The sequence below is a fragment of the Canis lupus genome, chromosome 24 (assembly GCF_048164855.1).
Source record: "Canis lupus baileyi chromosome 24, mCanLup2.hap1, whole genome shotgun sequence".
NCBI lineage: Eukaryota > Metazoa > Chordata > Mammalia > Carnivora > Canidae > Canis > Canis lupus.
Window position 1 is genome coordinate 30798363 of NC_132861.1, and position 12556 is coordinate 30810918.

The window sequence follows — 12556 nt, forward strand, 5'->3', positions numbered from 1 at the left end:
ATCATACTGACTTAATAAACAAAATACATCAGTATTTCACAGAGACATAGTATAGTTTTTCTCCTTTATCATTTATTCTGTAGATATCCTTAACCAGAACTTAAAGGCAATTTTCTTCCCTCAGTTGCTTATATAACATATGGTTTAATTCCTTATCTAGAATGGCAGTTTCTCATTTGTCACAAAATATAATTGATCCATTTTGAAAAATTCTTATGCTGTTGTACTAAATTTAAATATCTGCCATATTTATAACCAAAACTACTGAATTTAAAATGTATTATATGTGTTTTAATCATTAATGGTGCATTTCTACATTAACTGATTTGGCAGAAGGTATCTGTGAAAAAGTTGAAATATAAATAAATTGGATGAATTCAAGTCCCTTACTAGCTGTGTTAAGTGTAAACATATCATTTAACTTCTCTGAACTCAGAATTTTTCTTCCTGAAAATACTCTCTCTCTTACAAGTATGATATACAAATGAATTATGAGATAATATATGTAAAAGTACTTTATAAAATAGTAAAGCAGCATTAAACATTAAGTAATTTTATTACTGAAGTACAAAGGCTACAAAGATACAAGATACAAGATACAAAGGCTATCTCCATCAACCAATACTGAACTGGCAAACAGAAGGTTCTAAAAGTATTATCAAGAAATTTTTCCAACATTACATCATCTTTTTAGTGCAGAAACAGTATCTAGATGTAGAAATATCTGACTAACAAATGTTTCACAGCACAGCCATGCTGCAGAGAATAAAAATCATTCCTAAAAAGAAAAATCACAGCAGGAATAGGAATGATTCCCAGTTACAGTTTCCACTAAGCTTTAGATTCTTTTGATTTGCTCCTACTTTTCCAGGGGCAAGAATACATATCTTGTTTGGGGCTGAGAGGGTAGAATGGGTAGAATGAAAGGTAGGTCTGGTAGGAAAACAGCATTTACTAAGCTATCATGGCTTCATTTGGCTTAATAATGGTTAAATTTAATTTCATTTTGTTTTATATATGCATTGGCTATTTCTGTGTTTGTTGTGAAGAGCCTTTGTTCAGAAAACATGAGAAGTTCAGGTTCAGAAATTCTGAGAGACCCACATAAACAGGACAACTTAAATACCAGGACCCATGACAGCTTAGACTTTGAGACCTGTACTGGTTTCACTGAAGCAAGAAAAGAAACTGTTCTTAGTTCACTATCAATGCTTGGGACCTCTACATCCCAAGCTTTAGTTACTAAGTAGAAAAAAAATAATATTTGGAGAAAATAAAGCAGTGGCTAAACCTTTCCAATTTCTTCCTGTAGTACATGGTATTAAGTGGTGGAAGGGACAAGGTCTATGAATTAGGAATACTAAGAATTAAAATTAGGAATATTAAAGTTATGAGCAATCTTTGCCCTAAATGACTATTCTCTCTATGCAAAATCTCTAAGTCAGAGATCTTTGCCACAGTTTCTTGGCCTGCCATATTTTTTTCCTCCTTCAAGCTGGCCCCAAAATTGTGAGGTCTGGCTATAAAAAACTGGTAGTAAACACAGTCGTTTATATTTAAGCTTAATTATGTGCAACACAGTAACAATTATGCATATCATTAAATATGTGTCAAAAAACTACTGAAAGCTTTATCTGGTTACAGTATTAAAATATCTATGTAAAAATTCAATCTTTGTAGTTTGTTGCTCATGCAGCATGCTCATCAGCTTGCAATTAAACAAAAGAGAACACTGTTCCTTTTTAAAATATATTTATAGCAATATCAAGAATTTTTAAAATTTCATTTAGACTAAAGAATTTTTCAAATTTCACTTAGGCTAATTTTTCAAACAATTAAGTGTTTCAAATTTATGGTTCAAAGACTATCATATAAAAGAAGGAATGTGAATACCTCCCTGGGTTTTTAAAACTAGAAGACATCCCCTTATACTTATACCTACTTTATTTACCTTATTTCCTCTCAATTATTCCTTTGGCCTCATGTACAAATGAAGCTTCCCACATTTTTTTTTTTTAAGATTTTATTTATTTATTCATGATAGTCACACAGAGAGAGAGAGAGAGAGAGGCAGAGACACAGGCAGAGGGAGAAGCAGGCTCCATGCAGGGAGCCCGACGTGGGACTCGATCCCGGGTCTCCAGGATCGCGCCCTGGGCCAAAGGCAGGCGCCAAACCGCTGCGCCACCCAGGGATCCCTTCCCACAGTCTTATAAAAGTGTTTCCTTTATGTACTACAACACCCAAATTACCATATATCAAAACTCTTCTGTAAAATCTATTGTTAGGCTCAAGTCAGATGAAAATCTTATTATTTTAAGACTACAGTTTATGATTATTGAAATAAAAGTGAATTCAAGTTAAGACAAAAAGTAAAAATCTTAAAACAGTTTCTTTTTCCTCCAAATAAGAGATTCCCTAATTTTAACGTGTAGCAGATTTACAGATCACCTTACAGAAGTCTAAGAAATCTGAATTTCTGGAGACACCTGGGTGGCTCAGTGGTTTAAGCATTCGCCTTTGGCTAGGGTCGTGATCCTTTGGCTCAGGGTCCTGGGATCGAGTCCCGTATTGGGCTCCCCACCAGCCTGCTTCTCCCTCTGCTTATGTCTTTCATGAATAAATAAATACAATCTTAAAAAAAAAAAAAAAATCTGAGAGCAGCCCAGGTGGCTCAGTGGTTAGTGCCGCCTTCAGCCCAGGGCGTGATCATGGAGACCTGGGATCCAGTCCCACTTTGGGCTCCCTGCACGGAGTCTTCTTCTCCCTCTGACTGTGTCTCTGCCTCTCTCTCTGTCTCTGTGTCTCTCAGGAATAAATAAATAACATCTTTAAAATAATTTTTTTTTAAAAATCTGAATTTCTGGAGAATGAACTACGTTCTAACAATTACTTCAGATACAATTACAAACAGTTTATATGTTATGTTTTGAGAATGCTATCCTAAAATATAGTAATTTAAAAGAGTATAGGTATATTTAAATATACTTATATGCTTAGCAGAATACATAAATTTTTTAAAAAAGCAGACAAGGAATAATACTTCAATAGAAAAATGGGAAAAGGACATAAATTTATAAATGAACTACAAATAACCAATAAACACACCAAAAGGTATTCAACTTTACTACTAATAAAAAAATGCAAATGTAAGAGAACATTTTTGCCAAATGCAAAAATAACAGTGAAATAACACAGTATAGCAGAGGGTACAGAAAAAAAGAATATTTTCAACATTCCAACAATTTGAAATACTACTGTAAACTGGTTGGTATTTTTACCAGTACTGGTTGGCTACTTACCTTAAAAGCCCTTAAAATGTGCACAATTTGATGCAACAAGTCTAATCTATAATTTATTCTAAGTAAACACATAAGTACACATGCATAACCAAAATGTTAGAGCAACATTGTTTATAAAATAAAAAACTAGAAACCCAAAAGTCTATCAATAAGGGATTCATTAAAAAACAAAACTATGGTACAACCACACAGTGGAGTATTATATAGTCACTAATAATGATGAGCAAGATCTCTATTTACTGACAGGGTAAGACAGTAATAATACAATAAGTAAAAAAACAAAATTAAAGCAATTTCCTAAACAGCACATATATCCCATTTTTGTCAAAAAATATATGCACAGAATAAAACTATTTCAATTGCTTAAAAATAAAACATTATAAAGGCTCTTAGATTTTATAAAAGAACCTGTGGTATATTATTCTGTGTATAGAATAATTAACTTTGCTAAACCGCCCATGTGTGCTGACTAGCTAACAAGAAGAATAAATACTAGTTGAATCACTGATTTATTGGATGCTAATTAAGCAACCAGCCAAGGGATACTCTAGTACCTACTGCAGGCAGTAAGAAAAGCAAAAAGTGATGATCAATTTAGTTTGAGTAAAAACTGATTTTCAATATTGAAAAAAAACAGGTCACCTATCAGCCAAATCAAATGGTATGCACATTTAAAAAGAATTTTTGATATATATAGTCCAAATTGCTCTTCAATAACAAGATACCGCTTCTAAACAGGATTGTATGGGTAGCAAAAGTCATTTTTCCTAAGGTAGAGTCATCTATGGAAAACCTGTAAGTTGAAGTTCCAGACCTGCAGGAAAAAGAGAAGATCCTGGACCCAAAACGTTTCGGCCAAGATACAGTAACTCATTAAACAAAAGTAAACAGTCATTTTGGCATTCTTATTGATATTATACGGATTACTACAGGAATCTGCAATATTTCAAATAAATAAAGGGATCTGCTGAGTTAACATAACTAGAGAGAATAGCTTCAGGGGCCAGGGACCATCAAAAAGTGAGTGATATGGCAACAGCTGTTCACACCCTACCTTTGAGAAAAGAGGCACACTCACTTCTCCAAGGACCAATGTAAGATACCTGGAAAACTGATTAAGTTACCGGATTACCATCCCATCAGAAAACAAAAGGATTAGATACATCTAATATTTATGAATGTGTAACAATAGGAATTTGATACTTCCTAATTACCAGTTTTCTTTTGATTATAAATTATAAAAGCCTTTAAGATAAAATAAGCTGAGTATTTGTCCTGAAAAACAGCAATAAAGGGCTTGGAGATCTTGGAAAACTGTGTTTCCAGGCTGGCTGCAAAACCAGACTCAACTTAGGTGAGAAAAGCGGAAAGTGGCAACTGTGAAGAGGAAAGCAGGCTGAATCCTGAGGAAATACTGACAAAGTAGGTCTTGAGGGCTGTCAATAGGGTCCTGCAAAAGATCAGGTTCAGTAATTCTATTCCAATTCACATTTGCTGTAAAGAAAGTGATCGATTTCATCATTCTGTTTAGATTTCATTTTCTTGACACCTTATAAACAACATTTTGCCTTTCCAACTCAGAAACACTATCCAAAGGTTGCCTCACACACAGTGGCTACTGTGGAAACAGGAGAGATGTTCTTTGTCTTCTTTCAGTTTTCCAAGAATGCACTGCAAGGATTAGCAATGACTACTCTAATGAAGTTTCTCCTCTAAGGGAAAGTAATGTATTGTAAGATAAACAAAATACGTACTCAGAGCATATTACACTTCTAAGTGTTGTTTTCCTAAAATCCACGTGTTCTCTGGTCTTTTATTTTCCACATCTTATTATTTAAAAAATAAATTCATTCTCAAAATTTTGTTTCCTGGTTGCTAAATTTATATACCTTCATATTTTTTTAAAAAGATTTTATTCATTCATGAGAGATACAGAGAGAGAGAGAGAGAGAGGCAGAGACACAAGCAGAGGGGAAAGCAGGCTCCATGCATGGAGCCCAATGTGGGACTTGATCCCAGGACTCCAGGATCATGCCCTGGGCCGTAGGCAGGCGTTAAACCGCTGAGCCACCCAGGGATCCCCCTATAGCTTCATATTTAATTCAGAGGGCTTGGATTCCTATTAATCTCAGAATGAGGTTCTCTTTTCTGCTCTACTTCATCTCTCTAATTTTTAAAGTCCATCAGCGCATCTATCTATTACCACAAATAACTTAATCATCCAATGTGCTGAGTGATGATAGGGCTTTAAAAAAAGAAACAGGAAAAACAAATACACCTAGGTTCAAAATAAAATGAATGATAGGCATCAAAATCCAATCCATTTTACAATTAAAAATTATTTTTAAGACCGAAGAAAGTAGAAGATCTTTTCAAACTAACCTGAAAAGAAAAATGAAAAGTTAATGGTGCCTCGGACTGGCTCAGTGGGTGGAGTATGCGACTCTTAATCTTGGGAGTTGGGAGTTCCAACCTGGGTGTAGGGATTACTTAAAAAAAGAAAATCTTCAAAAAAAAGGGGGGGAGGGTGTTAAAAGATTCTGAACGTAAAAAAAAAAAAAAAAAAAAAAAAAAAGGTTCTGGATTGAAATTCTAGCCCAGTTTCCCCTTCTAATTAAAAATCTACTCATCAGAAAATCCCATAACATCAAGCCCAACTTTTTCCCTTACCAAGGCTTGAATGGTGTGTATGCTTTGACAATAAAATTATTTCAGGGGATCCCCGGGTGGCGCAGCGGTTTAGCGCCTGCCTTTGGCCCAGGGCATGATCCTGGAGACCGGGGATCGAATCCCACGTCGGGCTCCCGGTGCATGAGCCTGCTTCTCCCTCTGCCTATGTCTCTGCCTCTCTCTCTCTCTCTCTCTCTCTCTGTGACTATCATAAATAAATAAAAATTAAAAAAAATAAAATAAAATTATTTCAAGGAGATAAAATTTAAAAACCAGGATTTTTTTTTAAGTTCACTAGCCTAGTTAATACTTCATTCCTTAGATACATCAAGTGTCAAAAGTTCTCAGTATAAAGAAGTGAAAAGTATTTTTGATGCAATCATCAGTTAAAACTCCTTCCTTCCTAGCCAGTAAAGACTTGTTACTCTTTTCTCAAATCTATAATGAATAATTTCTTCAACAGACATTTTCCAAATCAGTCTTTTTATTTGTATTATTGCTCTTTTTGTGGGTAACTTTAACCAGACATAGTTCTAGAGTTTTAGGAGTTAAAAAACAAAAAACAAAACAGAACATGAGGCCAACATCACTCTCCTCTGTGAAAAGTAAAGATACAAGAGCTGTTTCCTACCACGTTTCCTAAAGAAAATAAAGTCAACAGAAGCCTATCACCAACAAATTAATATGCTCAGAATTACTTTTGAATATGCAATCTTACAGTTTTAGGGGATCCCTGGGTGGCGCAGCGGTTTAGCGCCTGCCTTTGGCCCAGGGCGCGATCCTGAAGACCCGGGATCGAATCCCATGTCGGGCTCCCGGTGCATGGAGCCTGCTTCTCCCTCTGCCTGTGTCTCTGCCTCTGTCTGTGTGTGTGTGTGTGTGTGACTATCATAAATAAGTAAAAATAAAAATAAAAAACTTTATAAAAAAAAAATCTTACAGTTTTCCTAACTAATATGAAATTTGACTAGAGAGTTTTTCCTGAAGCAGGAAACAGAGGACTTAGTATGAGTTAAAAACTCCTTTCTCCTTCCCCAATGACAAAGCCTTCTGCACCATACTATATAAAGGAAGAATGTGTACTTTATTAAATTCCTCTCAACCTTCTCTACTTCAAATATCTCAATCATGGAACTCCCAAGAAAAATCTACCTAAGTGTTCAAAGCACAAAATAAAGCTCAAAAGAATACCGTAGCTAAGATGGGGAAAAGAATGAAAGAATCCAACCATCATTTTTTCTAGTATTAATGGGACACTGAGATTTCAAAGAGGTGTACACGTAGAAAATACCAGTAAGCAGATGAGATTTTAAAAAATAGTAGGAAAGGGCACCTGGGTGGCTCAGTGGTTGAGCATCTGTCTTTGGCCCAGGCTGTGATCCTGGGGTCCTGGATCAAGTCCCACATCAGGCTATCCCCAGGAAGGCTGCTTCTCCCTCTGCCTGTGTCTCTGCCTCTCTTTCTGTCTCTCATGAATAAATAAAATATTTTAAAAAAAATAAAAAATAGAGACGCCTGGGTGGCTCAGCGGTTTAGCACCTGCCTTTGGCCCAGGGTGTGATCCTGGAGTCCCGGGGATCAAGTCCCACCCACATCGGGCTCCACGCGTGTAATGGAGGCTGCTTCTCTGCCTCTCTCTGTGTGTCTCTCATGAATAAATAAATAAAATCTTTGAAAAAATAAGTAAAAATAAAATTAAAAAATAGTAGGATAGTGAAAGTAGGATGGTAGATTTTATTATTCGCTTACTCTCCTGACAGTTTCAAAACACTTGGGGTGGGGGTGGGGGGTAGAGGTACATGGTATTTCACTAAATAAAAGGCAAAAGATAAGAGAAGGGCTGTATCTTAATTATATTTTATCTTCAGCACCATCCTTTCAAACCTGCCCTTAAGCTTTCACTGGTCTTTCCTACTTTCCCTAACTCTGAATCTTTCTACTCTTACATTATGGCTTGGTGGTTCATGTAAATGCTTTTTTTTTTTTCCTCCGGGGGAAAAAAAAATAGTATTGATTTGCTTAAAAGTATGGAGGAAAAGCATTATCTTACTTCCTAATAACAGAACTAAAGATTTATCTATTCCTCAGACTGACAGCACACCACTGAAGCCTAGAAGCAGCCTGGAAAGCAAGGAGGTAAACCATCCCTCATGTCAGTCAGGGTCTTTGTTCCCTTGCTCTTGTGGTATCGGCTTTGCAAAGTCACCCGATTCCTACTAATAAACCTAACAGGTCTATCAAAACTACTTTTCATAAAATAAGATTTTTGTCTGGATACTTTTTTTTTTTTACAACAGTCATTTTTAGAGCTGTGGGTCTTGCTCTGCTGCTGCCTCTGCCCCAATTCAGGAAGGGAACCAAAATTCAAAATTTGATTTTAATTCTGGGCAAAAAAAAAAAAAAAAGGACCCCTTTTATTGGGTGGATATCTTTCAACTTCAAATCTATCCCATATGTAAATTCATGGCCTGCGCTTTTGTTCTCAAAAAAAATAAGAAAAAAACGGGGGGGGGGGGGGCTGTGAATTAAAAAAAAAAACAACAACCCTCTTTCTCCTACAGAGGAGGCACCTAACTCCAAGACTCCTGAAATTTAACGAGCTTCTGGGAAGATTTTAGAATGTCTTGAAGTGTTTTTACAGCACCTTTAGGAGAGGCCGTCTATTAATTACCCAGCAGTACCCTCACGGCAAATACACATTAGCATAAACGGGGGCAGCGGGGGGAAGCCTCCGGGAGGGTGTGCACACTTTGGAAACTGACAGGACTGAGGGGACAACTTTTGGGCACTGGAAAGAAGAGGTCGGTCAAACGCTCACACCACAGCTAGGCCAGCGGCGACCCTAACCTGGGTCCCGAGCCGGCCCCACGCGCCCCGGAGCCCTGGACGCATTGTCCTCCCCCCGCCGCCGGCGCCGCGTCCTCCGCCCCCGCTCCGGCGAGCGCCACACGCCCCCGCGGCGCCGGCCCGAGGGAGTGGGCGCCCACCCCACACCCCCTCCCTCGCCTCGGGTTTGGGCCGGGGGTGGGGGGTGAGGGGGACGGCGAGGGAGCCGCGGTCCACACTCGCACAGGTTGCCCGGCGCGGGTTTAGGATGCAGAGGGTCAACACCCTCCCCGGCGTCTGCCCGCGTCTGCCCACCTCAGCCCGCGCCGCACACTCGGGTCCTCCGCACCCCGTCGGCCCGCCGCGGCTCCCGGAGCCCCTCCGACCACCCGCCGCAGCCTGGCGCCGAAGGCTTTTGTTTTGGCCGCGACGAGAATCACGATCCCTGAGGAGGAGGTGCCGGAGCTGCTGGTGGCTCCTCAGCGCTGCGCTCGGCAGCGGAGCGGGCAGCCGCCGCGGCGCCTCCTCCTTCCCCACACGGCCCGCGCCCCTTTTCCAGCTAAGCCGGACGGGGAGCCGCACGTCTCGTCGCTCACCTCACACCTCAGGGCCGGGCTCCAAGGGCGGCGGGGCGGGGGGGTGCTGCAGGGCCGGCCCCCGGGGCGGCCGCGAGTCCCTCAGGTAAACCCCAGCCAGCGCGGACCGACAGCGCGCGCCGCCTCCGAGCGACCGCGAGCGTTCGGGAGCGCCGGGGCGCGCGGCGCGGGGAGCGAGCGCGCGTGCGCGCGCACACTCACGGCGCAGGCGCGCTGCGCACCCTTGGCCGAACGCTCCCATTTTGAGGCCCGCTGCGAGGTGCCGGAGCTCCCTCCGCCGGGTTCTTCTCCGCCTCGGGCGTGGGGTGACACCTCGCGCCGCCCTGCCCCGGCGGAGGCCTTTCCAGTTCTGGAAATGTTATTCTAAAATGCACGCAGCCCTGTTTGCAAGGCCCTCCCTGCCCTGCTGAGATAGCGCGGCGACTCTCCTCTTTAAAGCCTGGGGTGGGGGATCCCTGGGTGGCGCAGCGGTTTGGCGCCCGCCTTTGGCCCAGGGCGCGGTCCTGGAGACCTGGGATCGAGCCCCGCGTCGGGCTCCCGGCATGGAGCCTGTTATCTCTCTGCCTCTCTCTCTCTCTAAGTCTCTCTTAAAGCTTGGGATGCTCTCATTGCAAGGGAAGGGATTGGAAGTGGTCATGAATCGGGTTACATATGTCGAGGGTGACCCCGGGTGCAGATAGGAGTAGGCATCTGGCCTGTTGCAGGTCTTCACGCTTGAGCAACAGACGGGCTACCTGCCTGGGAACAGCTTCATCCACGTTGTCAACACAGTGCACAGGGGGAGCTTGTGGTCATTGGTAGCATTCCCCCATCCTTTTCTCCATTAGGAAATGTCTTCCCTCTCTTCCTCTACCTAAATCATTTCAGAGCTGAAAGAGTTCTTAAAGATGATCTAAACCCAATCATTCATTTTTTCAGATGAGGAAAAGAATGCTCTGAAAGGTGAAATGACTTACCCAGAGTCACGCAACTGTTTAGTGGGGGGAAAAAAAAAAAGCCAAAGCTTTTTAAAATTATTATTTAATTATTTTTATTATATTTTAATTTATTTATTATTATTTATTATTTTTATTTATTATTATTATTATTATCCTGTTTTACCTGCCTTTGTTTCTCTTTCTCTCTTTGCAAGCTAGAATTCACAGGCATCATTTTGCTCTGTTGATAGCTACGTAGGACCTAAAGGAATATTGATCCTGTTGCACAACAGCATGAATGTTCCTGTCACTACTCAACTATACACTTAAACGATGGTTAAAATGGTGAATTTTATGTTAAGTGTATTTTATCACAATTTTTAAAAGGTGCTCCATAAGTGTTAAATAATGAGTATGGAGCTTTGATAGTCACAGTTTAACGTCGGATGGTGAGGTATGGGGAAAAGCATAATAAATGAGCTCTGAAGTGAGCTCTCAATTTTCTTAGTAAATACCTATGCAGTGATAGTTTGTTGGTGGTGGTTTTTTGTTAAGATTTATTTATTTATTCTTGAGTGATGGAGAGAGCTATAGGCAGAGGGAGAAGCAGGCTCCATGCAGGAGCCGGATGTGGAACTCAATCCCAGACCTAGGATCACTCCCTGAGTCAAAGGCAGACACTCAATAGCTAAGCCACCCAGGCGTCCCTTGTTTTTTGTTTTTGTTTTTTTGTTTTGTTTTGTTTTTGAATAACACTGATCCTTCAGTTGATTCTAAGTGTCATGTTGAGCCAACACTGCCTCCACTGAGGGTGGGTGAGGAGGCAAATAGCATATATGAAAATCTGCATGTGTTCGTTATGTAGTTCCAGATCCCTTATACCTGCAGAACCTAAAGATATGCAGCTAGATGTATTTTTACACACCATTCTGTGAAAACTGTCAGACATAGGACATATCATAGCTCTCACATGGAAGGGTGGGAGTGATGTAGAAATTATCAGTGCATGTATCAACATGTTTATATCTCAGAAATATAACGTTGAAAAAAGCAAACTACAAAGAAAAAAAGCGAACTATGAGATAGGTAAATTATGGTATCTCTTTTAAAACACCTGGCTGTATTGTTTATGAGACCAAACATGTATATATAGAAAGCATAAAAAATGGGCAAGTAGGCTACACACCAATCCATAGATAGTGGTTACCTCTAGAAAGGCAGGAGGATAATGAGATCTGGAAAGTGTACAAAAGGGGCTTCAACCGTTAATCACACACAAAGCAAATGTTAATATTTTTTAAATTTTTGATGGGGATAAAGGGTATTTCTTATGTAGTCTCTAAATTGTTATGTTTGAAGTATTTCAGACTTTAAGCTGGTGTGCTCACTATGAACATTGACTAATGTCACTTCAGATCAGGGCAAAGGGAGCATCTGCAGTTAGATGGATGAGGTGCTGGACCAGAGGACACCCAGAGGGTGCTGGTTGAGAGGAGAGTCGACATGGCACTTATTTTCAGGTGTAAAATTACTGAAATTCAACAGGGATAAAGTGAGATGGTTTCTTTTATCCCATATCCCTTTCATTTAATGTTATAACCCCCAATAGAAAGTCTTTAATGAGTGGGAACTTCACAGAGAGACATAGCACTCAAGCAGCATGTTGTTAAAACAGGTCTCTTTCTGGATGAACTCGTTTTGAAAGCATAAATGTTAACTGGTAATACTGTACATGGTAATTTAGCGTTGTATCTACTACCTCCCTCAGGTTCCCATCCCCCACCAAAGGCTTTGTTTATTCGTTTACATACAACCTGATCGTGTGGAAAAACCACTGGGCTGGAATTCAGACAGCCTAGGTTCCAATTTCAGTTTGGCCAAGTACAGATCCTTTGTTAACTCAAGGAAAGCAACAATCTCTATGAGCTTCACTTTCCTTTTTCAAGTTGGAGATACACAAATGCTGCCTATCTCAAAACTATGAAACATAGGTTTACACTGAAGTTGGGAGGAGAGCATATTCTTATCTGTTTTTGGAAGCATAAGATAGTGAAGTTTGGGGATTTTTTGTTTTTTTCTTTTTGTTGTTACCTGCTGCCCACAGGAACTCCTTTATATGTACCAAAGAAGCTCCGTCTGGAATTTTGAATTTTTGGTGGTTCTCCAGTACTTGTTTGTAGTTCTATCAACAACAGTTAACAATGTGGGTCTTATATTAGTTATTTACACATTGCATTTTCCAGTC

General features: G+C 40.2%; 1 protein-coding gene across 7 annotated transcripts in view; it reads right to left on the reverse strand.

Annotated features, from left to right (window-relative positions):
* FZD3 (frizzled class receptor 3) overlaps positions 1-9543 on the reverse strand; it is a 107042-nt gene extending 97499 nt beyond the window's left edge. For 5 of the 7 annotated variants that reach the window (XM_072796138.1, XM_072796137.1, XM_072796143.1 and 2 more), the window contains exon 1: positions 9395-9543. The gene's annotated coding sequence lies outside the window, so the exon portion shown is untranslated. Of the gene's footprint in view, positions 1-4356; positions 4448-9113; positions 9367-9394 lie in introns of those variants that run through there. The other 2 variants (XM_072796135.1, XM_072796136.1) reach the window with 2 other exon arrangements.
* Between the last annotated feature and the right edge of the window lie 3013 nt (positions 9544-12556).